Here is a 20,925-nt window from a genome sequence, read left to right on the forward strand (position 1 = left end):
CTGCGCCGCCAGGCAGACCTAAAAGGTGAGCCCAGGGGATGGGGGAAAGTCAATGCTTCATCAGTCCAGGGGCAAATCGGGAAGTTACAGAAAATGAAGGGAAGATGTCAGGTATCCGGCTAGTGCCAGCAGGCAGACTTCGGGGAGGGGATGTGAAGCAGGATGAGTTTCTCCTTTCTAGGGCCAGGTTGATGGAAAGAAGTGGGGGAGATGACAGAAAAATGTGCATGGGAAGTTCTGGATGTAGCGCTCCGTGTCTGGTCTCACTGACGCTGCATTTCCTACGTGCTACTCTCTGTAAAAGGGTTAACACTCAACGGCTTACCACAAGCTGGGCAATTTCAGAAAATGTTGATCAAAAGTACACAATTGGTGAACATGTACATGCTGACTTGTTAGGACATAAGAGGGGATGTATCCTGCCCAGCCGTTTTCCCACCTGAGAGAATTTGTTGTTGGCGATTTCTGCTCTTACTGTTTGGTTGTATTGAATACCCTGTGCTGAAGGGGAGAGACAGCAACACATTGTGTTTGAAGTGGAAAAGACCTGCTGAAAGAAAAATGGTCCCAAACACTTGGGCTGTAACTGCTTCTGTCCTCGACAGACAAGCTGTCAGGCATAGGAGCAAACTCCAGCTGCGTGCGTTATCCCTGGCGGGATGTGTTCGGGTGCCGCAGGGTGTGGGTGCGTGTTCGCAGTGGGGAAGAGGAGGAACATCGAATTCACGTTTCAAGCAGGGGAGCAGGGAGCCAGCCAACTGTAAAGTGTAATCGTGTGATTTGGGGTGATATGACATGGAGTATTGGTGACTGAAAGCTCACCTTTGCAACAGGGGTCTGTACACGGAGGAAACTGTTCGGAAGGCAATTTTCTTGCCATTTCAGTTTGTGCTTCTGTTCAGACTGTATTTTGAAGGGCTTTTGACCTGACTAGTTGATCAAATATGACATTACCATTAACACACGCTACTAATTTGATTATAACAGCAGTGACATCAATGTTTCCTTGCCCTGCAACTACAGTAGCAATGCATTTGTTTACTTCCCCCATGCACGCTCTGAAATGTCTGTTACTCAACAGCTCTGAACAGCAAGGGAAGAGGGAGGAGGAGGGGGAAACTTACAGACATTTAAAAATGGCTATAGCTCTGTTTCCCTTATCCATGTAATGATGTGGAAATAAAACAACCTCCAAGTTCTCTTCATCTTTTTTTTTTTTCTTCCTCCAGTCAGTACACTTTTTTTTACCAAAGTGGCAAAAATCTCTTCACACTTTGACATGTCAGGTTGTGTCACATGTTCCCTTCCGAATTAACAGCAGTGCACACCTTCTGCCCCTCTCCCAGCTGGCAGGAGCTAGCGGGTGAGACAGTTATAGAGGCTTTGCCATTTAGTGTTAATTATTTCACAGTAAACCAAACTGTTATTTATAGAACTGATGAAGTGTGGCAAATTAATGTGGTTTTCAGAATTCTTTAAATATCAAGAGATATGTGTGCGGGTGATTAAATATCTGAAGTGTTGATGTGACCAAACATATTTTGTACTACCCATCATAACTGACATTAATCAACTTAATAATTGTAGAAACCATGAAACAGTCCCTTCAGTTATTGTCTGATCATTAGCATTCCCAGCTGGCTCATTATTCTTTTAAGCATATTGTTTTTAGGAAACAAGATGTAGAATTTTTTTTAATGCCTGGTTTTATTCTAAATAAGGTGAATATATATGCATTTATATATAAATATACATATAAGGTTTGCATACAATCAAATGGGTATTTTTCAGCCTGACATAACTAAAAAATAAGCAGAACAATGATTAGCAATATTGAATTTGATTTGTAGTTGTAGTCACAGATATGTTGGCTTTAGTTCAATACTCTGTATTCATTATCGTGTACTAGCAAATGTAAAACCCTAAAGATCTGAAACACACCTTTTCCTACTGCTGCAATGCCTCATAGAAGGGAATGTTATCCTGGCCTTGCTCAGCTGTGTATGGAATTTTGCAGTTGGTTTTGACAGAGTCAGAAATATATTGTCAGATTAGCATGTGAATTTGTAACAGCATGATGTTGCTAAAGTTGAGAGAGATATTAAAACAGTAAAAAGGGTAGAATTGATTACTGTGGAATATGTAGAGACCTTATTTTTGTAATTATTTACTTGTTTGCTCAGAAGTTTGGTGATGATTTTATTTCTCTTTCGGGTTTGTGCTCGTGCCTCAACTCAACAATTTTCACCATCTTGCTCTCTTTTAATGTATGAGAGTATTTCAAAGGTGAACTCTGAAATATCCCCTGTGACTGAGATGCAGTGCATCAGGTAGATATAGATCACCTGTAAGCGTTTTTTGCCGTAAGATAGGTTGTAACATCATGAGTAGTGCTTTTGTTTAAAGCAAAGACAACTTGTTATTGTGTTTCTACTTAAGCCAAGAGAAATTTTTTACCCTGTTACAAAAATTAGTACTTTCATGGTCTGAAAGTATGTTTTTAATCCACTTAATAGGCTGTTCAAAAACTGTGTTAAGTGATATTTCAAATCTTTGCCTTTTTTTTTGTGTGGAAAAAGACTGTGAAGTTACCACTGCTTCATCAGCAGAAGTGTAATGAATTTTATGGATTAATTCCTACTGCAAGGTAGCGTGCTATGTCACGGTCCTAGGAGTCTTGTCACATCAGACTTAAACATGCAGTATGTTTCTCGATAAGTCATTCTTTACTCAATTCCTAGTCAGGCAAATTCCCTGCAGATTTATTAAATATTTTCTGTACGTGGCATGTAAGAAGAGTAACTGGGCAATACAAATCACAGATTTGCTTATTTTCTATTTTCTTCCCTATAAGATGGGTTAATAAGAACCAGTGTCTTCATGGTGTGCCCTCTGTGCATCTTAACACCATTTCCCTAAAACAGGCTTTGAGGAACACTGAAGATGATTCCAGCACAGGAGGGTCTCTGCAGAGATGAAAAGTTAGCTGAGGTCCAGGGATGGACAGTGCTGCATCCTCGAGATGTCCTTGTGTCAAATGAATGCTCAGCTGTATTTTTTCCCCTCCAGGTGAGTGTAAAGCAGAGAGCCTTCAAGCTGCTGTAAGGTAGAACACATAGATCTGCTCTGTGCAGCTCCAGCCCCATTTGTTGGAGGGCCCAGTCTAGGACAGATTTTCTACTGTCTGTTCTATGCAAGGTGTTGATTTTGTAGTTGTTCCTTGCAGTCTTAAATCTGTGAGCCTTAGATTATTGGTAATGTGACAAGAACTTGCCCCAATTTGTGTGTTTATAAACAGCTTGGAGGTGGGATGGTTGGGATTAATTTTACAATTGATGCCACAATTCTAACACTTGAAACTGGCAGGGCCCTTTAAATGACAAATCTGGGGGCAGTATTGGGGAATACAGTGTCACTGTAACAAGTGTATTAAACCTGCAGCGTGAGCAGGCCATATCTTGCTTCTTGCTTGGCTAGAATAACAGTCTTGCATTGGTGATGTTCATACAAACTCTGTGTGTGAGGAGTTATGGAAAAGCTGGTCTGAAGGAATCATGAACAGCAGGCATGTTTGCTCCTCACCTGAAGATCCATCTCTGCTCTGGGTACGATGAGCCTGGCTGCTCCCTCCCTGCTGCATGGCACGTCAGGGCTGCAACTGGGCATTCAAACATACGGGAAACAGTCTTGCATTGGTGATGTTCATACAAACTCTGTGTGTGAGGAGTTATGGAAAAGCTGGTCTGAAGGAATCATGAACAGCAGGCATGTTTGCTCCTCACCTGAAGATCCATCTCTGCTCTGGGTACGATGAGCCTGGCTGCTCCCTCCCTGCTGCATGGCACGTCAGGGCTGCAACTGGGCATTCAAACATACGGGAAAGTTCCACTGCTGTTTCTCAATGGATGACTTTTCCCCCAGTTTTTCTTTGATGCATGAGTGTTTTCTCCTTTCTCTTCTAAGCATTAATCCTCAGAGCTGTGACTTGGTGCGTAATGCGGTTTGTAGACAAACAGCATGGATTGATTTTCCTGAAGTGGGCTGACCAAATGATGAGTGTATTGGAAAGCAGCACACACTTGCTTATTTTTTGTTCTACATTAAGCTAGTTTTCTTGTTGAAATATCCTAATATCTATTAAAATAGCTTTAAAAAAAAATTACTGATTACTTTTGATATGCATTGCTGGTATGGTACATGTAGTTGCATAGCAGCATCTGCTCTTCTTAGAGGCATTCTGATAACTTTTAAAATTTTACCCAAGTGAGAAGATGTGAGGTTTAGCTTGGAGAGGCTCATAACACTCTGCTGTTGAGAATTACATTCTTATTTTGAATGTTTTGATATATTACTTTGGAATACTAAAGATATTTACTGGCGTTTTCACAAGTCATTAAATCATATGTAAAGGATACCAATAAGGTGACATTCAGACATTCTATATTTCATTGTAGAAATTGTAGAATTGTAGAAACTGTAATCCACATTCATGTTTGAATGTGGATTACAGTTGCAAAAAAGATGTGGAAAAAATTGCTTGTGACTGATGAAGAAAGACAAAGGTTTGGGAAAAGAAAGAAGAGTGTTATATCGAGACAGTAGAAGAGAGACTCCAGTGTGTTCAAATTTTAAGAAGTGGCATTAATGTGAAGGAAAATTAGAAGCTTAGAGCACAAAAATTGCCACTGTCCTGTACAGAAACTGTATGTACATATAAATATACATGCATACATATGCTTGTATATATGTATATACATTTGCACAATCTGTGTGATTAAATTAGAAATTTGCAGCTCTAGAGCAAGCTGAGAATCCTTACATGAATGGTTTTTTTTCCTTGAAACTTGACTCTATTAATGCCCAGTTGGAATTTACTTGAAAACCAGATAGTGTTGCAGATGCTTTCTTGAGGACTCAATGATCAAAGATGAGTGATGTTGAATATTGGGGTTATAAATGAATCATTCTATAAAGAAAATGCTACTGCTCAATTCACTTTGGAAAAAAAAATCTGGTTATGTGGGCTGGAAGAAATACATTAATAACAAATAGATTTTATGTCTTGTGTTTTCTATTGACCTCAAAGAGACAAAGTCGCTACTTAACAGGGAAAAATCCTCTTAGGTTATTAACCTATTATGACCAAGAAATGTATGTGAGAAAAGAACATCTTAGAGAAAAGTTAGCAGAACTCTAATATTTTGGCTCAAACCAGTAATAGCCAAAATCTTCTTGCAAAAGTACAAATATACAACTCTTTGATGTAATAAAACTTCTGTATTTATGTTTTTAAGTGCAAACAATGAAAGAATCCTCCTGAAGTTATGAGTGTTAAAACTTATTCACAGTGAAACCTAATGCAGGATTATGATGCTTTTTGGGTATTATGATATTTTATGTAACACCTGAGTAAGAAAATGTTTTGGTTTGCATGAAATGCAGCAATGTATTACCAAGGGCTAGGGGAAAAAAGTGCTTTTTGTATGAATAGCCTCTTCTGTATTTGTTGCATATTGGGGTAAAGCTGAACTCATGGAGAAAATTTTATTTGCTATTCAATGTCCATTTCAGTGGTGAGTTGTGACTGCTGTGAACCCTATTAAATGGATACCCAGCAAAGTCATCATGCTACCTACAGCAAAAATTAAACAAGGTCTTCATTAATTGTGCTCTTCATGGACACTATATGTGGCATAGTTAGGTAACCTGTAGTGCAGGTTTCTTATATAGCTCTTATGATTAATGCACTCCTGAACATACTATCATCACCTCCCTTGTGAGATACGTGTATATAAATGGGCTTAAAAATGAGTTTGCCACTAATCTCCATTCTAATGACTTGTTTTTATTTTCTACTGCAACACCATTCTGGCTTAAGAGGTACGATAACTGAGTGGGAGTTTAATGAAGTCTTGATATCAGTGAAGATAAAAGGGAGACACTGAGCACACAGAAGGACATCGGTGTGTGTTTCTAGTGACTGATGCAGCATAATTCAGCTTGGCTGCAGTGACCATGAAACAGTGAAGTTTAAGATCCTTAGGTCAGTGAAGAGGGAGCACGGCAAGCTCTCTACCCTGCTTGTCAGGAGAGCTGACCTTGGCCTCCTCAGGGATCTGCTAGGTAGAGTCCTGTGGGATGAAGCCCTGGGGGGAAGAGGGGCCCAATACAACTGGTTGATACTCAAGGATTACCTCTTCCAAGGCCAAGAACAATGTATCCCAAAAAAGAAATAAGGAAAAAATGCCATGTGGCCTATGTGGATGAACAAGGAAACCCTGGACAAATTCAGACACAAAAAGGAAGCCTAGAGAGGATGGAAGCAAGAACAGATATCTTGAGAGGAATACAGTGAGATTGCCCAAGCAGCTGGGGATAGGGTTAGGTAAGGTAAAGCCCTGACAGAATTAAAGCTGGATGGGGACAGCAAGGGCAACAAAAAATCCCTTCTGTAGGTACATACTGACATACCTGGGTTATAAAAGGAAGACTGAGGAAAATGTGGCTCTTCTCCAGAAGAAGGTTTCCCAGGACATGGGAAAACTGAGGAACACTGTAACTTTTTTGTTAGGTACATGAGTTGGCAACGTGCTCATGTCCTTGCTTCCTCTGTGGGCTTCCTTTTTGTGTTTGGATTTGTTCAGAAGCTCCTTCCACTAGACCAGATTGCACAAAACCCCATCCAGCCTCACCTTGAATTCTTCAAGGAATGGGGTATCCACAGTTTCTCTAGATAAGCAGTTGCAGTCTTTTCACCATCTTCACAGTAAATAATTTATTCCTAAAATCTAATCTAAACCTTTCTAAATCTAAACCACTTTCAGTCTGAAGCCTTTTCCTATCACTGCATGCCCTTGTAAAAAGTCCCTCTCCAGCTTTCTTGTAGCCCCCTTTAGGTACTGGAAAACCGCTATAAACTGTCCCCAGAACCTTCTCTTCTCCAGGCTGAAAAGCCCATCTCTCAGACTGTTACAGCAGAGGTGCTATGCTCCCCGTTCCCCTGGTCATTCCTGTGTCCCCTCCTCTGGACCTGCTCCACCAGGTCCATGTCTTTTCTGCACTGAAGTCTCCAGAGCTGGAGTTCAGTAGTGTTCATCCTTGGGGGTTTTTAAGACCCCTTGAGCAACATGGTCTGACCTCAATGCTGGCCCTACTTCCTGAGACCTTCTGAGGCACCTTCCAACTTGAACCATCCTAGGATTGTATGATCCTATCAAGCATGTATTCTTGAGAGTCTTCTGTGGGAATGAGCACTGGCTGGCTTGTTGTTATGCGCTCTTTCCTTAACTCTTAATATGTGCTAGACAGGTAAACCAAAAGGATAGAGGCACAGAACTGGGACTGGAACTGAGTGGGAATCTGTTCCCAGTAATCCTAATCATCCTTACATTTTACATCTACAGTTCTTATCTTACACGATACTCGTGGATATGATGAGGTGTGGAGCTGAAGTGGAACCTGGCAGTGCACCACTAGAGCAGAATGATCTCTGTGCTCGTATGTGGAGGGTGAAGCCTTCACAGATCACAGTGGCCTGAAGGTTGAAGACAAAAACTGCGATGTACTTATAGCCTGCTTAATTCTTACACCTCTGTGGGGACTCCAGCACATTTCTAGGAGCTAGACATTCAGTTACATCGCTCTGACTATAGTATAATCATGCTGGTCATACCCTTGTGTAGTGTAATTTTTTCTGTAATCTGGTCCAGTTTTTATCTTTATGTTTATCTTCAGCTGTACAAAGCCTGTTAACATTAGCTGTCATGGCCATACAAGTAGTTAGTACTGTAGGATTTTCAGATACTGCCTGGCTAAAATGTGAACTGGGGCTTTGAAGAAAAAAGCAATCTCATGGGAATGGCATGCTTCAACACCAAACCTGTCATCTCATACCTAGGCTACTCACAGCTTATATTTAGGTGGAAAGCAGATTACTAACCAGAGAAAAAGGCACTTAATGCAAAAGGCCATTGTACCTTTTTTTCCCCAGGTAGAAAAAGCCTTTTCCTCAGTGCTCAGAGCTGTGCTGCAGTACCTGCCTGCCTGTCTGGATGGTGGGCAGACTCAGGGAAGCTGCACAAGGTGATAGTGGGTCCCCTTTATTCTATCATTTCATCATACACCTAAGTGTACTCCAAATTTACAAGAATGGAGCTATCGAGAGTAATTATTTTCAGTGCAAATCCAAGATAAATGAGAGCTGCAGTGCATCTGTTGTCAGGGGTTTAAACAGTGATTCTCCTGTTAGTATACAGGCTCACTGCCACCCCCCACCTTATTAAACACATGAAAAGCCACGTTTCTATACCTCAGTTGTTATTTTTTTGCTTGGAGATGTATCAAAAAATGATGAAAACATTTTGAGCCTAGGAAAAAAACTTACATATTTGAATGCATAAACTGCTATTTTTGAGAATTCTGAAGTGATGTTAGTTTTTTCTCTCATGTGGGCTTACAAGCCTGGAGAGATTTTAAATTGAAAGTGGAAAAGAAAACTTGCTTTTTACTTGAGTTCATGAAAGCTCTCTTAGTTCTAAAATGAAATTATGTACGAAGCAAGTAAGGTTCTGTATCGTATATTAAATTCACATGACAATTCCCTTTTTAAAATTTTATGCAGTATTCAGGTGAATAGAGAGTATATGTAATCTATTTATTCCAGACTTCTATGAACCTGCTGCTGACTTTAGGAATTAAATGTTTTGACTGCTCCTGTCCCAGGAACAAGACATTGACACCAAATTCCTTTAGTTTGAGTCTGCATGTTGGACGTGCTCTGAATTCCAAGGATAAACATGTAATGGTATTATGAAATAGTATTATCTTTGTTATCAGACAAGGGTTTCTTCTCTTACTTTTGGCCACACAAACAAGGTCAGCTGGAAGGAGGGTAGAGCACAACAGAAGCGGGAACTGGCTTGGAAGACACTGCAGCCACTATTGTGAGTCATTCTCTTTTAATCACCAAGGCAAAATCCTATGGGCATGTGGGATGATACATAAAGGAAAGCAGAATTTTGCTTGCTGTGGAGGAGCTGTTCATTTGTTACAAACATTCAGCTGACTTCAGCGGAGTGGTGCCAATTTCTGTTAGCACAGGCGTTGGTTCTGAGGATACATATAGGCGTTAATAAACAACTGGAGTCCTTCTCCAGGCTACAGATAGTAACAACCAAGTAAGGGATGCAGCTAGGATGACATCCCGCCACCTTTGTCACTCTTCAGCCTGTCTAGACAGGTACCTTTTAATTTGATATAATGTGATTGATATAATACACAGAACTTAAAACTAATAACATCTATTAATGTGCAATGTGTGTTCTATACAAAAGGCTGCTAAATTAAAAGGCAAACTTATCTCATGAAATAGAAATGTTCATGATATATGGTTGAAAAATATAGCTATGGAATGTGTGCCTTTGGTTCAGCAGATTTCATGAAAGTGAAAGAATCAGCACTCCTGAGAACCTGTATATGAACCAAAATGGAATCACTCTTGGATAAGCTTATGGATATTCTGCTACTATTTTATGAATGTTAGCTAGGCAATCCAGACTTCTTATACACACTGTGGTCATCTGGATGACTAGAGAAATTGAATGGTTCCTGTGATAACTGTAAATAATAACTTAAAGCCTCCTGAAATTCAGCAAGGAGGGGGTTCACTGAAAGGCAGCATCCTGGATGGAATGTACCAGTGGTACCTGTGCTGTGTGGGGTGGGAAAAGTTTTGCAGGATACCTTGCTAGTAGCTGGAAGAAAAGATTAATATAGTTGAAAAAGATTAATATAAATGGATGGATGGATGGATGGATGGATGGATGGATGGATGGATGGATGGATGGATGGATGGATGGATGGCACATCCTCGGGGGAGTGGCATTTCCCAGGTGCATTTCTCCTGTGGAGAGGCACTTTGAAGAAAGAAGAGTCGACCCTGACAGAGGCTCTCCAGCGTCTGGCGAGGAGTGGGACTGCAGAGCTGTGACTTCAGGACATGCTCTATTGTGACAGTCACTCTTTGCTGCAGTCTATAAAAAAAGCTCAGAGGCACAATATCAAACAACATGATGTTTTGACCCAGCATGGTCATGTAGCTATCTGTTTATTGGATATTCAATTAAATTACATTTTGGTCTGTGTAGTAAAATGCATTTCTTAATTTGCCATTTTTAAGATAGCTGTTGTTTGAGTTAAGCTTGTGAATAACCTTTCTTTTATAGTCCTGTGATTTCTGCACTAGAACTGTAACTTCATTTCTTTTTGACCTACATTTGTATGAGTAGAGCAGTTGCTTAGACTGTGAAATACATTTATTTTTCTCTTACCATTTCAGTTAGTAGGTAGTTGCAGAGCTCTTTTGTTGTAAGAGTGTAATGTTGCTTTCATAACTGGCTGGATGGTGTCTACTGCTTGATTTCAGTTCCAACACAATCTCCTCGTGCTTTTTTATCCTAACATGCAGCCCTATAGCCACCTATCAGCCTCATCCTCCTCCCACCAGAGCTGTTCTGCTAGAAACCTGTGCTGGATTTCCTTGCTCCTGTGTAGGCAGCAGGTTTTGTGCCCTGATAGGGGACAGACTGAAAAATGCAAAATTATCATCACTTCTGAGCATCACAAAAGAGGAGAATAAGCACTTTCAAAGCAGAAAGTGACTACATTTTTCTTTCCCTTGCTGTAATAGTAGCAGATGGTACTTGTGGACCAGAATAATTTGTCCTTTGAATAATGGTCCTTGCTAAGGAAAGCTTAATTTTGTTTTTTCCTATGCATAAAAAGTAAATTTTTTAAAAATTTAAACCCACACGTAAATCTTTCTACTTACCTGCATTTTTCTGGTTTCTTTTTTACCACTCATAATGGTTCTGATTTTCAAAGCATTCTGTGTAATATCTGTTACATTAAGGTTTGCGCCAAGAGGATTTATTATCAGGAATTGAAAAGAGATGTTATACAAACCCACATATGTGAACATGTTTATTACCAGTGATGCCTGAATATGAAGTGGTCACTTCATTTTCCTATTACCACCAAACTCATTTTGATTTCCTTGTTTTGCTTAACTTTAGGTCACAGTTTATTACAGTTTGTTACATAGTTTATGAGCTGGGTCGGTGCCCCAGAAATGAAGGGTGAAACCACTTGGTTTGGCTTGCAAAAGCAGCTCCTGGAACTCTTGACAGAGTGAGGTTTCTCTGGCCTTTCATTACACTTACACCAAGTGGAGAGAGAATGGAAATAAACCCCTTTGCAAATTAAAGGCACTCCTGAATTAACTTTCTGGGTGAGCTTTATCTCTGGTCAAGATGGTCATCCACCCATACCTGTCTCCTTTTCTACCCAGCACCTTGGGTAAAGGATTTTCTCTTTCAAGGGAATCCTCAGCTTTCATGTTTGGAATGCCCTTATTTTGGTGCTGAAATGGCATGGAAAATGTGGTATTACAACCAACACTGAGATTTGGAAAGTCACTTGATTTTCATCTGACTTGAACTGGCTCAGCTCTTAGTTTTTTGTATGCGTGTATATCTATCTACCATCTATCTATCTATATCTATCTATCTATCTATCTATCCATCCATAAATTTTATAATTTGATATAAAATGCAAATGATAAAATTTTAATCAATGGTTTTTATATTAAAAAGCAATCTAAAGACATATATGTACAGAAACCTATATCAGGAAATCAGGAGTAATTAAGGAGAGGAGAAAGGAAGAGTTAGTTTTAGAATCCTTAAAATCTAAAATACAATACAGTATTGCTTTGTTACTTAGTTAAGGACAAAAAGAATAAATAAAAGTAAGGACTAAACAATATTTCTTCCTTTAAGAAAGGTTTTCTGTCTCAGAGAGTTAACCAAAGCATGAAAGTATTTCTGTAAACATCTCACAAAAAATATTTTACTTCTGCGCAGTTAGCACTATTGCAAGCTTTTTTCTGTTTATATTTGAGGGTGGTTTATGCCTTTTTAACTGTGCAAGACCTACTGGAAAAAGCCTAGTCAGTCGTAGGGAAAATTATTGATTTTTCTGTACGTTTAAGTGCACTGGTGTGGAAAGGATGGTCTCACACTTCTGAAATATTTTTCAAATGTAAACAGCAGTCTACTTTGACCAGCCTGCATTTGAGTTTGCTCAAGACCCAGCACCCTGGAGGCAGAAAACTGTAGCAGTAGGAATAATACAATATCCCTGTAAAAATAGAACAAAAACTGTGATAACAGAAATAATATCCGGCCTCTATACTGTAAATACAAAAAGTTTGTACACCATGATGTCCAGACACTTTACAGAAAAGATGGGTGTTGGTCCCCCTGCTAAAGGGGAGGAAACTGAGGCTGAGGAGGCTGGGGGCACTTCCTTGAATTTTCTACTTGGACCATGGAAGAACTGTTCCTATATACTGACTCTATAATCCCAGTCCAGTGAGCTGCCCTTGAAACTGCTCTGAAACAAGATAATGATGTTGGTGATTACTGTGTTTTGATCTGAGAATGTAGCGGTAATGGATTGCATATCATACACTATAATTTTATGTAATTTTCAGAACATTTATAAATAATTCAAACTTCAGGTTGGATGTGGCACATCAAAGTTTATCTTGCCATATCCCCATGCCTTTTTGCATCAAAGGAACATTGGAGACAGTGCTGACATGTTATAGCCGTTAAATAAAAACTGAGATTTTGTAATGAATGACATTTGAGTACCAGAGTTTGGCTTATAAAGGTAAAGTAAGAGCTTTGCTAATAAATCTGGTTAGAGCACTGCCATGCCAAGGAGTATATTGACACTGTAAACCTTTGTCATTTTAAAGGAAAACTAAAGGCTGTTTTTGACAAGATGAAAGAGGGTTGTTTGGTAGAGAGGGCAGGGTTCTTTACTGTGACCACTCCTCTTCAATTATATGTCATTATTTTTAACAACATTTTGTATATGTCAACTTACACTGAAGTGGGAACTGCCACTTTCAGCAAAAGGAAGCATCATACTAGACTCCAACTGAAAAACCAAAGAAACTCCAAACTGCAGATTTGGTTATATTACAGTGTAAAACTAGAAATGTTTGAAGATACCTTTGACCTTCAAGCTCTTTTTGTTAAATATGGGAACAACAAATGATGTTGCTAAATGTTTAAAGTTGCATGAGCGATCACATTTTGAAGTGGATTGCTAAATGTTTAAAGTTGCATGAATGGACACATTTTGAATGGATGTGGTGCAGACAAAGTCTAGGAACACTTAGGAAGGATTCAGAAGGTAGAACTGCCTAATAAATTAGAAAAGAACCCAGCATAAGCAATGACTGTCCATGGTGCATTGACTAAAACCAACATGGTGTCTTGTTAGGGACACAGAAATGGAAACAAAACCCATTCCATGAGATGACATTTAAACTACTGTTGGCTGTTTTAAACTTGGAGAGATGTGTGACAGGCAGGGATGCAAACTTCCCTGGAAAGCATGTGAAAGAGATAATGCAAAAGAAGCCAACCTGGAGAATCCTGTTAGTGGGTGAAAATGCAATACCTCCTGTGACTGGAGGTTTGGAAGTAATGAAATTTCAGTCAATTGATTATAAGGCTCCCTGGGAGAGAAATGCCATTTTCAGTGAAAGCAAAAGAGATGTTCTGTTTAAACTGTCCAGATGTTATTAATACAACATGATTGCTTTTCTAGGTATTGTAATAATTTTTGCAGCAAAGAAATGTAGAGAAAAGACCTGTAGGGATCATTAGTTTAATCTGTTGAAATGTACAGTGCTCCACTGCCCTCTTTTGCCATGCACCTGGAAGAGCAGCAGCAGCTGCAGTAACAGGTGCCACCACAGCAATGGGTGCCTTTTTCTTGCAGGGCATGTGCCTTTTGAAAGGGCTCACAGACCAGTGACAGCACACAAGTGGTCCTTTGGGAATCTTCTCTTTCATGTTACAAAAGGAAAAACATTTTGAATATGACCTCTTCCTTTACATGCCTAAGGACCAAATATTCATCTTCAGTCCTGTAGATTTTCCAGTGAAGTCTTAATTGATACTTAAAATTTGATCCCAAGCAAATTTGTTCAGAAGGTACTGCTATGCAAAACATCTAACAGGGATGCTGAAGAAATGGAGTTAAAAACTGCCATCAGGTCTTGCCCTCCACATGCATTCTGCTGAGAACCAAATCAATCTGCTTAATGTCTCTTTTGTAAAAGTATTTTGCAAAGAAAGAAACCATCATAATCATTTACTATCTATCTGTCTTGCTTAGCACAGTTTAAAAATTCTCTGCCAGCCCTTCAAAATCTCCCTGTTAGTTCAGAGGGTGCACTTGAATAATTATGTTTATAGTTGTCTTTCTGTTTTTCACAGTTGACAGTACCCTCTAGCAGCTTGAAAATTATTTTAGTTTTCCTACCATTTTCACACTGAAATCTGTGTGGAAAAGGAATAGCCTTGGGCTATTGGTGCCTTACTGTCGTGCCAAGACATATACTCTTTTTTGATTTTGCACAAGCATCACTGACAGTGAAAATACAGATCTTGGACCAGTTTTTATCTGTCAGGCTTCCTACAAAGTTTGTAAAGAATAATAATGAACAAATTAATCCATCCTAAACTAGAGTTATCTCCTGGATAAGCTTGTTTGTCTGCATTTTTACAGCAAGCACTTTAATTTTTGTATTTTGTGGGGAAATGAGCCTCTTATGCATTCATTATTTGTACAAAAATATAGGTGAAAACATACAGAAGCATATGACATAGAAAATCTTCATGCTTGTACATTGCGTGTACATTCTCCAACACCAGTTTTTTGGAAATTATTAGACTCTCAATTGCAAAATCTGGCTTATAGCATCTAACCAAGGTTTGCTTTTAATATGAAGAGGTAATAAATATTCTGAGGATTTTTAACTTCTATTTCTGTACTTTTCTATGATAACTAATTTGTTGCTGTTGAAAATTACCACTTGAATATTTTTAATTGATATTTCCACCAGTGAAAAAGTGATGCAGTAGGGTACCCACTGCAGTATTGACGTCTGGGAGCAGGGGAGATGCATGGAAGAAATGGAGAAGACTGTTGGGAGGCAAAAGAACATTGCACAGAGAGAGCTGCTTCAAGGAGGCAGCAAATCTAGAGATTCAGAGTGCACCTTAAGGGCATGCAGGAGTCCTAGGATATAGTGGATATTTTTGCCCCTGACAAAGGAGGAATTATGAGGAGGACTCCATCTTATCAGAAGGTTAATTAATCACTTTATTATACTATATTATTCTATACTCTATCACATTATATTACATAACAGCTAAACTGAATCTGCCAAGCACTCAACTGCACACACTGCACAGCATCTCTTGACTGTCAGCTGACAGTCCCAACACACACACAGCTGGCCCTGATAGGCCAAGGAAACAAAATACCATCACTTTGGGTAAACAATGTCCATGTTATATTCTACTTTTGCACAAACACAGGTGCAACAAATGAGATAAGAATTGTTTTGATCATTCTCTGAGGTTCAGAGAATGTGAATCCCAGAAATATTCTTGGGAAGATTGCCTTGCTTTTCTCTGTGAGGAGAAATGGGGCAACAATAGGGCACAAGGAAATGGACACTCCTGAGCCCCTTTCTCTTCCTGATCAGATCTACATTTGGCCCCAGTGAATTTTGAGATTATATGGCTTTATCAACATGCCTACCTTCTTCCTCTAAGAAGACTGAAGAAGGAGCTCTGGCTGCAGCCCAGCTGAGTCCTGGACATGGGCAGGCAGGACTTGTAACACAGCTGCCTGACAGATCTGTGAAAGTTATCTTGCACTTGGCAGCTCTGTGATACCAAATGTGTTGAGATAAAAAACCTCACAGAATTCACAACAATCTATTATATGCTTTCTCTGGCCTTGCCTTGCCTTGCTTTGCCTTCCATTTCTTGGCTTGGCTTAGCTGGTTTTGGCTGGGTTTGGTTTCCTTTCTCTTGCCTTCTCTGTCTCTGTTTATCTACAGGTGGCAACTCCTTACTGACACAGTCTTTCTCAAGGTCTTTGAAATGCTTGAGGTCAGTTACAAAGATTCCTACTTTGCTTATTTTAGGAAAAAGCCTTCTTTTAAACCAAAAGCCCAGAAAGCTAAATTGCACTTTCAGGGTACTCATCTGACCCACTGTCAAGCAATTTTTTTTCGAAGTCTTAATTTTATTTTATTTACTGAAGATAAAATGTGTCAAGAACGAGCACCATGACACAGCACAGCATTGCAAACTTGTAATAGAAGGACTTAACTACCAGTGCATGGGATTAATGGAAGGCATCTACATTAGTGTTTTGATTTGGATCAAGAGCGTGTTTTCAAAATGAGACTGCTGGTTATCACCATTTTGCAGACCTTGGATCACATCACACACAGATCTCCCAGTAAATGTAAGAGGTCTTCTCTTTGAGCAGCACAGAGTGCAGTCTAGAAGCTCTCCTGATGTGCTCCAGCTGTTACTAGTGATACTGGTCACACCCAGCTGCCAGAAAAATATGGATGTCTTTTGGAAGCTGCAGATCTTTCCAGAAGCTCCAACTTTAGGTGCTTCAGCCTCTCTCTACCTCTGAGCTTACTCCACAATGTTGGTTAGGATTGAATCCACAAAAGTGATTTTTCCCATGTTTTGTAGGATTTTCAGCTGTATGAAGCAATCATTGGCGGAGTCCAGAAAGTGCACCTGTAAACTCAGTCTCATGACATTTGGGCAGCTTGTGTACCAGCAACTGAAGCTCACCATCATGGGTATTTTGTATTTGATGACTCTTTTTTATATAGCAACATCCAGATAATATTTTTTAGCGACAACTTGATTTTTTTTTAGTTCTAGAAGTGCATAGCAATAGCTGTAAAATCTAATTTAATTATGGCTAGTATCAGGAAAATGCTAAACTGTTCAAATGTGGTGTTATAATTTGAAAATTTGTGTCATTTTAGATATAGATAATTCTACAGTTCTGTTCTTTATGAGTCCATAGCTCTGATCTATTAAGCAGTTATATACTTGGCCCTCTGGGTTAGTGATAATCTGCTAAGTGATTATTTTATATTATAAATGCACAGTATTTTGTGGGTGCAACTATGAAAAGCTACAAAAGACAGTAGGTGTTTATATCCTGTTGAACTTCAAAGGAAGCTGATTCCAAAAAATGTCAGGATTTTTTAGGTATTCCAATAAAATGGACAGTAAAATAATAGCAATATACACCAAATTATTGAGAATTCAAATGGGATGTTTACAGAGGCTGTCAAAAAGAAGTGGGATAATCGTGTGCAAACAGAACTGCAGACAAATTCTATCAATTATTAAAAATATATGTAAAAAGACCTACACATGATATGATCCTTAGGTCAGAGTAATGGTCTGATCCTCTGTAAAGAATTTTTGATATTTGTAACCAGTTTAGAAACAGCTGAAGAAAAACACCTGTGTAGCTAGCTAAAGAGACAATAAATCTGTAAATAGACAATAAATGTGTAGGGGACAAAGGATGCAATTCTTTAATAGATTGAAGCAATGAATCCCACCATTGCCATTAAGTAAATTGCCTGTTTAGCTATGGTTAATTACTGATACAAATGGTAGAAAAGGTTGTCTTTGAATTTCTGAAGTATGAGCAAATGAGGAGCAGCACACATGAATTTAAAAGTATAAAATCAAAGCAGATAATGCCACATCTCTCTGAGGAGAAAAAAAATTACTAGACATTGTAAAATGTCTAGAGGGCAATAAAACATTCTACATTGTGTCTCTCAAAGCACTGTGTTGAAAAAGAGAAGGCTGATTTTGGTACAGTAAACACTTGTACTAACATTGACAAACGGCTTACTGGAGGACTGCGTTAAAGGTGGCAGGTGTTAGGAGTTAGGACCATTTGCAGTGAGATAGGTGCAGGATTTAGTTCAGGTTCATTTCCTATAATGTATGGGGGTCTATTCCACTGGACCTATTTTGTGGGATTCATAAATAATTATTTTTAGGATGGGCACTCTTCCTTGGATTTTCTATCTTGAGTGGCAGCAAGAGAAGTCTCCATCATCTAATTTAATTAACTTGGATCACCATCTCTACAAAGGTCTGTCATTCTCCATCAGCTGAACACCACGAATTAGAACTTATTTTTTTACTCTCCCTTCTCCCTAGAGGAACACCAATGAATGCCAACTTTTCTTCTTATATCCATAAAGATCCACTGCCTTAGTGAGGTCTTAATATCTACCCTTTGATGAGAGAATTTGATCCTAAGATGTGTCCAATTACAGAAGTATCCAAATAAAGATTCACTTCATAAAGGAGCTTTTCTGGGAGTTACTGGTGAGCTGCTGTGATTTTTTTATCCAATCACTACTTCATTACTTCTGAAGCCCAGTGGTTTTGCTGAATGTGTGACATTCATTAGAAAGCAATGTGCTAATCAGAGCACTCCTGTTTTATGTTAGATGTTCCTTTTTTATTACAGTGCTACCTGACATTTTGCTTGACATTTTAGAAGCTGGATAGAAATTTTTCACTTTCAGTCTTTATCATGCTGAATGCATGTGAGTGTTCTGTCTTTTCCATCAAAAAAAAATCAGGCAGCATATTGCTGTCCCTCTCATGAGGGAGATCCTGGGGCTCTGTAGGGGTTTACTGGAGTCACTGGATCTCTGTGAAAACTCTGGCTCCATCTTTTCAATTTTCTTAGGATCATCTTCAAATTTTTAAAGGTTGTGATAATCCAAATGTAGCTTCATAGCAGTATGAGAAACCTCAGTATGTATGGATCCCACCAAAGATCCAACAAACAAGAAATCCAAACAAATAAAAAATGAGACAGTGATATAAAAATATAATTAAAATGGCTCGAATTACTAACCTCTCTGTTGGTGAAAACACATGGATAATTTAACAGAAAAATTGCTGTAAATACTGTGACAGTGATGGCAACTGTCATGTTTGTGTTTGATTAGATTCTGTTCTTAGAATCATCAACTTTGACTTTCTAATTTCATCTGATCCCACTAGCCTCCCCATACTTTTAGGAAAAGTTTGTGTCTAATGATCAGGATTGGAGAAAAAAGTAGCATTTTACCGTCCTGAAAGGTTCACAGACTCAGTAAGAGATTAGAAAAACAATTCCTGAAATGCTAATTTTACAGAATGGTCTTTTAAAAGTCTGAAGATACTATTTTGAGCCAGACATCTGCTAAAATGCACCAAGAGAAGTCAGGTTCACCCAGGCCTCACATTCAGATGGTGCTTTGGGGTGGACTCTCCTGCCCAGCTGGGGCTGCTGATGGAAGCAGGATCTGGGGAGAGCCTCCAGAGGGAGATGCTGCCCAGCAAACCTGCCACCAGGGCATAAAGGGAGCCTGCTCCATGGCTCTGCCTTGGCTTCCCTGGGCTCCTGGGGGTTTGGGTGCAAGCCAAGCATTGCTTGAACTCACGGCCCTGAGCACTTGGCTCTGGGAGTCCTGGTTTGCCAGCATAGGTCGCCGGAGAATTTCATTTCCCATGCTTGTTCTTGCTACTCCAAGTGCTGCTTGCGAGGAAGTTGACAATTTAACGAGATACTTGGCATTAAAAAGGTCTCTGTGCTATATCCAAGTGCTTACTTTTATGGAAACCCGTGTTTAGTTGGCACTTTGAAGTCTGTGAGTGTCTGGATCAAACGGTAAGGGCCATGCTAGGGCTTCCCAGAGAAAGGGCACCTCTGGAGCACCTGAGCAGAGCAGGAGCAGGAGATGCCCCAGCACCAGTGGAGGCCCACTGAGGAGCACCTTACACTTTTGGGGGTTGTGTGGTTTGGAACTTTTGCAATTTGTCCTATACCTGTTACTTTTCAGCGCTTGCTCAGGCACAGGCTGAGTGCTGAACTTTGTCTGGAAGTTGGCAATATCACTGGACTACTCAGCAGTTTGGCAGCACACTGAAAACCCCACCATTAGCTTTTCAGTGTGAGCATGTCCCTGCTCACTACATGGGCTCAGATAAGCTTGTTAAGTGATGGAGACTGACATTGGCTCCTGGAGAGAGAGGCATTTATTTGGAAAAGTTATCAGATATTAGAATGATTCATCTGCTACTTGAGGCTAACTGTTTAGCTTTCCTTCAAGTCAAATTAAACAGTTGCTGTTGGCATGAAAAACAGGGAAGGCAGGCAGAGTAAGAGAAAGGACAACTTATAATTAAAATCAGGCTTGATCTTATACCACACTTCATTATACCACTGAAGAAAATGGCTGGTTTTGCTTCCAAATATTTAGACACTGCAAGCAATATTCATCCATAGCAACGCAGCTTTACACTAGGCAAGAGCTAGTATTACAGTGGGAAGATTAGCTAAGTACTTTTAAATGCTCTTAAATGGCAACATAATCTTTGAGAAAAATATAGTGTGGGCCTTAAAAAAATTGACTTTGGCATAGTCATGAAGTGGCAGCTGACCTGCAAGTGTGGTGTTGCTTAGCAATACTTCACCATCAGGCAAATTGGGAAAGTGGGCTAGAATGATTTACACCAGGGAAGAGATAAATGCTAATTTGCTCTAGAAGATTTGGGTGACTGGTTATTAGGAAGGATATTAGATCATAAACACCTCTCCATTTCTTCTTCCTTTTCTTGTTTTTTTTAAGGTGTTGAAAAGTACTTCTCCTATGAAGACTGGATGAGAATGTTGGGGTTGTTCAACCTGGGGAAGAGAAAGCTCTGGGGAAACCTTATAGCACCTTGCAATACCTAAAGAAGGCCTACAAAAGAGCGGGGAAGGGACTTTCTACAAGGGCTTGTAGTGATAGTACAAGGAGGGGTGGCTTTAGACTGAAAGAGGGCAGGTTTAGATTAGATATCCAGAATAAATTCTTTGCTATAAGGATAGCAAGGCACTGAAACAGGTTGCCCAGTGAAGTTGTGAGTGTCTCATCCC

The 20,925-nt window shown here is 39.5% G+C and overlaps 1 protein-coding gene across 1 annotated transcript in view; it reads left to right on the forward strand.

The window, feature by feature from the left end:
- The window catches only part of ZBED1 (zinc finger BED-type containing 1), a 51,949-nt gene that overhangs the window by 546 nt on the left and 30,478 nt on the right, over positions 1–20,925 (forward strand). The window lies entirely within an intron of this gene.

This window comes from Geospiza fortis, unplaced genomic scaffold (genome assembly GCF_000277835.1).
Source record: "Geospiza fortis unplaced genomic scaffold, GeoFor_1.0 scaffold366, whole genome shotgun sequence".
Lineage (NCBI taxonomy): Eukaryota > Metazoa > Chordata > Aves > Passeriformes > Thraupidae > Geospiza > Geospiza fortis.